Source organism: Oreochromis niloticus, linkage group LG10 (assembly GCF_001858045.2).
Source record: "Oreochromis niloticus isolate F11D_XX linkage group LG10, O_niloticus_UMD_NMBU, whole genome shotgun sequence".
Lineage (NCBI taxonomy): Eukaryota > Metazoa > Chordata > Actinopteri > Cichliformes > Cichlidae > Oreochromis > Oreochromis niloticus.
This window is the reverse complement of record NC_031975.2, coordinates 30109220-30115905: the sequence shown is the minus strand read 5'-3', so window position 1 is coordinate 30115905 and position 6686 is coordinate 30109220.

The following is a 6686-nucleotide window of genomic DNA, read 5'->3' as shown; positions in this document are numbered from 1 at the left end:
AGATTAACAGCACCAAACTTGGACAAAACGAACCTCTGATGACCGAATGGCCCAAGAATGTCTCTCGAAGCCGTCTTTGGGGGTTTTTGGGGACCCTGTAAGCAATGAGACTTTAAAATGAGGTTCTTTTCTCCCCGTTTCCTGGAAAAGTTGACATTTAGGAGGTTTTTCCCGGCTTGCGGCGGTGGCTGTTGCTGTGGAAACCATGCTGCCTCAGAGAGCTGAACCCCACGCAGGCCGCCTCGGTGTTTGTCTCCCATGCGGGCCCGGCGGCTGGCGCCAAGCCCACATACCTTCCCTCGGCTCTCAGAGGCCAGAGGATAATGGAGGAGGGGCGGGGACACTGGTGGGCTCTTTAATTGGCACAGACAGCGATTATGTTCAAGGTGAAGCCGCTGAAGCTCCCTCTGCCCACCATTCAGCTCTCTGAACCCCACTGCACTCGTTCCTCTTGTGTTTATTTGCATGCAGAGCAACCCTTTAGCTCCCATTTTTACCCACACTTTACCTCCCCGAAGTTCTCCACAGTAAATAACTGCTCAGACACTTTATCATGACTGCAAAAGTCTGCACCACCTTTCAAAAACCTGAACACTACCAGAACACTGTGCATACGTGTTTACTCCTCACAGTATTAATGCATCATGGGATCATAAATTACTGCCAGTTTTCTCTCCCCGGGCTGTCAGACGACTGAAACGCTGTGTGCTCGGCCGGTTTGTGGGAGTGGGTACAGCGAGTCTCTGATAAAAAAACTATTTTCAGCTCTGCACCATAATTCAAGATTAGGCACAAAAAACTTGCCCAGATGAATTTAATGAAAGCTGGTGTAGAGGCGGAAAAACAGGAAAGTTTTTAAAATTTGATGCAAAATCGGACAAGTTAAAAAAAAAAAAAGAAAAAGAAAAAAGGATTTTGCACAGCATGATATCTCTGAGTGCAAATTTTTAAAACTTAGTTTAAATCAGCCTCAAAATAATCTTTTTCACCTTAAATACATTTTAAATACAGTTAAACGACTCACTCAGATAATTTGGGGGATATTTTATTTTTCATTGTGCAGAAAGCTGCAGTTCCTCTCATGGCCACTTGGGGCTGCCTTCAGCAGTGAGTCCGCCCTCATACACTCCTGTGTCAAAATGTTCAGCTGTCCAGCAGAATTAACCATGTTTGGTCCCAGTGGATAGTTTCCTCCTCATGAATGAGCCACCTGGACACTGGATTTAGGGGCGTGGCTACTTTGATTAATCAAGTTTGTTAATATTACCTGAAAATTCCAGTATCATCCAAATATGGTCACTTCTTACTGTAAAACAAACAAACAAAAAAAGCAACAGGACGGTGGTCCACGCACCAAAGTTGTTTCTTCCAAATGCAAAATCCAGAAACTAATGGCTACGTCCATCTTTTATGTACAGTCTTTGTCTATGCGTGACATATATTTGAATCCTAAATGTTGCGTTGCAGCTTTTTCTAAATACACGTGACAGTTTTTGACAGCTCGCTCTGCTCAGCCTAACTGCAGCATGAAGGCTCGACACATGTGAAACTATTCATGGCTTTGTGTGGAGCTAAAGGTGGTCTGTCAGGGGTTTTACAGGTGAAGGAGACCAAAAACGGAGCTAAAAGACGGCGCATTGGTCAGAGTGTGTTGATCTGTCATTTTTAACCTTTAAAAATCTGTTTGCGATGTTTCTCACTTTTAGCTTGCTGGATGAAAATGTGCTTCCTGGAGTCAGGCGAGGACTCGCTGTGACTAGTCCCGCCCCTCGTTTGTTCAGTCAGAGGACGAGGTCTGAGTGTGAGCAGCATCGCTGTGTCTGACGCTGCCAACATCAGGATTATTGATCGATGATCAATTACAGCATGTCGACCGGCTGCATGTGCTGAGTCAAAACAGTTTCATTATCTTTGAGTTTTTATTTTAAGTTTTTAGTTATTTGAAACACAAAACACAACAGAAACATCATCATGTGAACGTTTCTGAGCTGACTTTGTTTTTAACGTCAAACTGTGAAAATCTTTGACTTTCAGATCGATTGATGTTTCAGTTTTGGAGTTCGTTGTCTGCCAAACCCAAAGCAACAGTACAGAAAAGTTTTACACCTGTCCTCGTGTACGGAAGCAAAGCTGGGACACAAACAGGAAGAGCGTCGACGGTGCAGCAGAGACGTGCTTCATCAGGAGGAGGAGGAGGGTCGGACCGATGATGTCACACCAGGAAAAATTGAAGGGAAAAGAAGCTGAGGAGGCCAAAGGAGAGAAACCATCATGGGCAGAAGGAAAGGGCGAGCTGCTGCGCCATGGGAGAGACCGAGCATCCTGGAGGACCATGAACGCCGGCGCCTTTCAGCAAGGCACCAAAACAGAATCTGACTCTGCACCATCGGCCTCTTTTAACCGGCCGCCGTTGTTCCCGACAGAAAACGTTTCCTTTGTGGTCGTTGTGTTGGTGCTGAGCTCATGAGGACCGCCAACAGGATCCTTTTCTTTCCAACGTAGGGGCGTGGCCTGTGTGACTGACAGGTGGAGGTGACACAGGCGGGTGTAGCTGCTTATGTTTGAATTTTTTAAGTTCCTTGGTGTGACGCTGCTGCACGCTTTGTTTCTTTACTTCAGCGTAAACACTCCCGTCTCCAAAAACGAAGACGGCGTGACCCAAAATCCAAACTTCAAAGCTCTAGTATTCAGCCGCTGAGGTCACCGTGGCTTCGGTTTGTACCAATCTGCTGCAGTTTCACTAACAGGACGAGTGGGCGACTGGACACTGCGAGGTTAAAAGCCGTGGCTTTTGCTCAACACAGAAGCAGTCCTTAGTCTTTTCTGTTTTCCTTCTTTTAAACGAGTCTCATATCCACTTGGTTCCAGTGAAAGAAAATAAGACGCAGGAACAGAAAAAGTAGGAATCTGTGACGTTCACGCACACACAGGATGTTTGGTTCAATCTCACACGCCCTTATTTTGTAGTTTCCAGCAGATGAATGGGATAAATCGGTGGATTCGTTGCTGTTTCTTCGCAGTAAAAACTGGAGGAAACAAAAGGTATTGATTGATCCATTGATCAGCATCTACATCGGAGGAGGCAGACACGTGGACAGATGGAAGACAAAGGAAAAGCAGAGGTTCGCTTCCCATCTGTGGTCTGTGTGAGACGGAGCGTCTCCCCTTTTGTCCGTCATCAGTCACGTCTCTTAGTTTTCCTTTACTTCCTGATGGGATCAAATAGAAGCTGCACAAATCCATACTCTGCTTTTTTGTCATTTAGTTTGTCTCTAAGCTCCTAAATCTCCATCCTCCAATGACTCGGCGCGTTTGGATCCTCTGAAATGAAAGATGTTTATCACAGCAGGAAGACAAATTATGAAGATCTGACGCTCCGAATGTTTCCGTCCAAGAAAAGAGGCGTGGGCGTCGGGATGTTGAAACAGATTAGAGCAATAAAAAAACTGTGCGGGGGTGAAACGAGCTGAACGCTCTGAACGCTGTGACCAATGAGCTTTAAACCAGCATGTGTGAGAGCACCTTCACAGAGCTTTAAAGGAAAACCCTGAAGATCTCACATCACGAGGCATTAATCGTTTTTTGGTCCGATCTCATTCATACACGAGACATCATGTGACCTGAAAAAGGGACAAAAAAGGAGAAGCTGAAGTTTAAGCCCAGTTAAAGACGATTCATTTCCTAACTGGACTCCTTCAGTATCTCGTGGTCCTGGAGAAACTAGCTCTGGTGGGATTTTTATCCCATTCTTCCAGATGAATGTGAAAGTTTGACTTCTGTGAACTCAGATCTTTTTGCTTTTTTCCACAGATTCCTTCGGTGATTGAGTGGGCCACTGCAGCAGCTTTATTTTCCTTGGCTGTGTGCTGAAAATCAGCCTCACACCACAATGTTCCCACCTCCAGACTCCACAGTTGGGGTTTTGGCCTGATGGGCGCTATGGTCTCTCCTTCAAACACGGTGAACAATGACATCCAGCCTCGTCTGACGGATTCTACCAGGAGTTCGTTGGCTTTAAGCGAGGCAAACTTGCTTTTTCTTGCTCTTTGTGAAGCAAAGCGAGCAACCCTTCACTTTTCTGACTCCTCTGTCAGAAATGTGGTGATGAGCACATTCAGGTGTGTCGTCAGTATGGTTCGAGCGGCGAGGTTGTGAAGGTTTTAGGAGATTTCTTTGCTTTTACCTGTGCGACAAACTGGTGATGAAAAGGTTTTATCGGCCATCAGTCCGGACTCAGTCAGCTGATGTTAGTTTGGGGGCCGGCTTACTTTCTAAACACAGGTTTCAGCTGTTTCTTGGCTTCGTGCCTTTTTGCTGTGTCATTGGATTTTATTACACAGAAGTAATTCTCACTAATTCTCACTGAGCTCTGAAACGGAGATGCTGCTCCTCCACATCCAGCCACGGTCACATCTGACTAGGGCGCCTCCTACAGGTGAGGCATTTCAACCATGTCCAGCGTGGCTGGATTCTTTTATTGCACCAACACTCAGGAGGATATGTTCTGCAGCTGCCTCCCTCCCCACTTTGATGCAGTATAAACAATGTTTTTATGACTAAATGTGACCAAATCAGAGTTACTGTTGAGTTTATAAATGTGTTTAAAGGACTGGAAACATCTAAGAGACATAAGATAAGTCTGAGTTGTGTTTTCACTAGTGAAACGGTCACAGCATGCTCACAGGGTGGATCAATCAAAAGGTCCTAAAGCACGTCCTGTGGTGCTGTCGGTGTTTCAGATGTTGTTTAGTAACTGTAGATTAGTTTTTACATGTTTCAGTCGCATCGTGAGTCTCTTTGCGACATCCTCCATTTCAGTTTCAGGGAGTCATGACGAACAAAAGGAACCTCTGATAAATAAAACATCTCGTCATTACTTTTTCTTGATATTTAGTTTGTTTTTGTCAGAGGATAATCTGCCCTCGGACCGTTGCTTCTGAAAAGCCGTCCCTGTTCTGCACATTCTCAGTGTCAGACCTTTCTGTCTTTGCTGCTGAAGCTGTGTTTTCATTGGGATTATTAGATTTCTTTCTCCTGTCTGGGTTTTATTTTTACAGTTGAGCGCAGACAAAGACTGGAGACTTCAGAAAGAAATATTTATGAGTCTCAAGGGGTTAAAAGTCTGCAGGAAAAACACAACTCGCATACCAAACCAATGAGACGGAGCCCCACGGTGAGTTCTGTAATCCAGAGCAGAGACCGAAAGACACTGAAATACACAAAGTCTGCAGGCACACAAACGTCTCACAGAGGCTCAAATGTTCAAAATGAAGTGGCTGAATCTAAAATTTCAGTTTTTTTAGATAGATGACACAGAAAAATACATTTCCTCATAAGGTGAATAGAAATGCTGATATTGAATCAGACTCTCAGCTCATCATTCAAACTAAAACTGCATTTTTTATTCCCAAAAAGGAGCCAGAGTTTGAATCTGAGCACAGATTTACAAGCTGAGGCCGGCAAACATTTCCAGTTCTTTCCAAGGAGAGAGAAGAAAACAACAACAACTATATTTCGAAACTATTGACTGTATGTAAAAATGGATGGTTCCCACCTTGAAGTCACCATTGTTTTAAAGCTCCTGGCTGTGACCGTATTTGAGTAATCAGCTAACATGAGCTAGCTTGGTCAGTAAGCTTATAGCTAATTAACAGTAACAGCTGAAAAGTGGTCTCAGAGAGGCTGCAGCACAAAGCAAGCCAAATTATCTCACATAATTTCAATAAAGATGGCAAAGACTACCAAAATTATGTGAATTCAGGATCCCCGATGGACACGTTAGCAAAGAATAAACTAGTCTGCACACAGGTGGACGTATCAGCCGAACAGGTGAAACTGTATGACGTTATAACATCTGACTTCTTTATAGTTAAGTCATTTTACAGACATGAAATTAAGATCATACTTCATATTGTCGTATTTTAAAAAAGCAAACAGACAAAAACAAAACTAAAGCTTTGGGGAGGTCACATTAGGCCAACACAGCGGACTGTACGAAGGATTCATGGATCATTGTGAAACCTCAAAAAAACTTCCCAGCTTAGTTTCCAGAGTGTAGTCACATGTTCCATGTTGGTTTTCATTAGTTTCACAGTTTTCTTTTTAAATTATTATAAGTTGAAAAACTATGTCAGGTGAGAGGTTGATGTTATTATATGACTGGTGTAACAAAACACAGTCAGCGAGTCTTAGCGTTTGCAATAATGCTGTTAGTGCTGAAACATCTGACACTGTTGTTAGTTTTATTTTATTATTTTATTAATTTAAACATCAGTGTCGATTAAAACACTTAGCTTTGGTTTAAATGAACTACATCACCCTCCTTAAAACTCATCTCATTGTGACATCACCTCCATGGGTTAGGTCATTGGTGTCAAAGGTCAAACCTGCATGTCTTCAGCTACAGGCCTCTATAAACAGCGCGCACACACACACACACACACACACAGTGTGAGTAACAGTGCTCCTGCAGCAGACTCAGGAATGTGTTCATTTCCTCTTCGGTTTGAGTGTTTGCTCTCAGGATGCCTTTTCTTTCTTTTTTTTTTTAAAAACACGGCGAGTTTAAAAGTCCAGCAGCAGGACAAGAACACACACACACAGGAATGTGTGTGTGTGTTCTGGTATTCCTACTGTTGTGGGGACACAACTCTGTCTAATCACTCACAACACAAGGACCTGTCTTT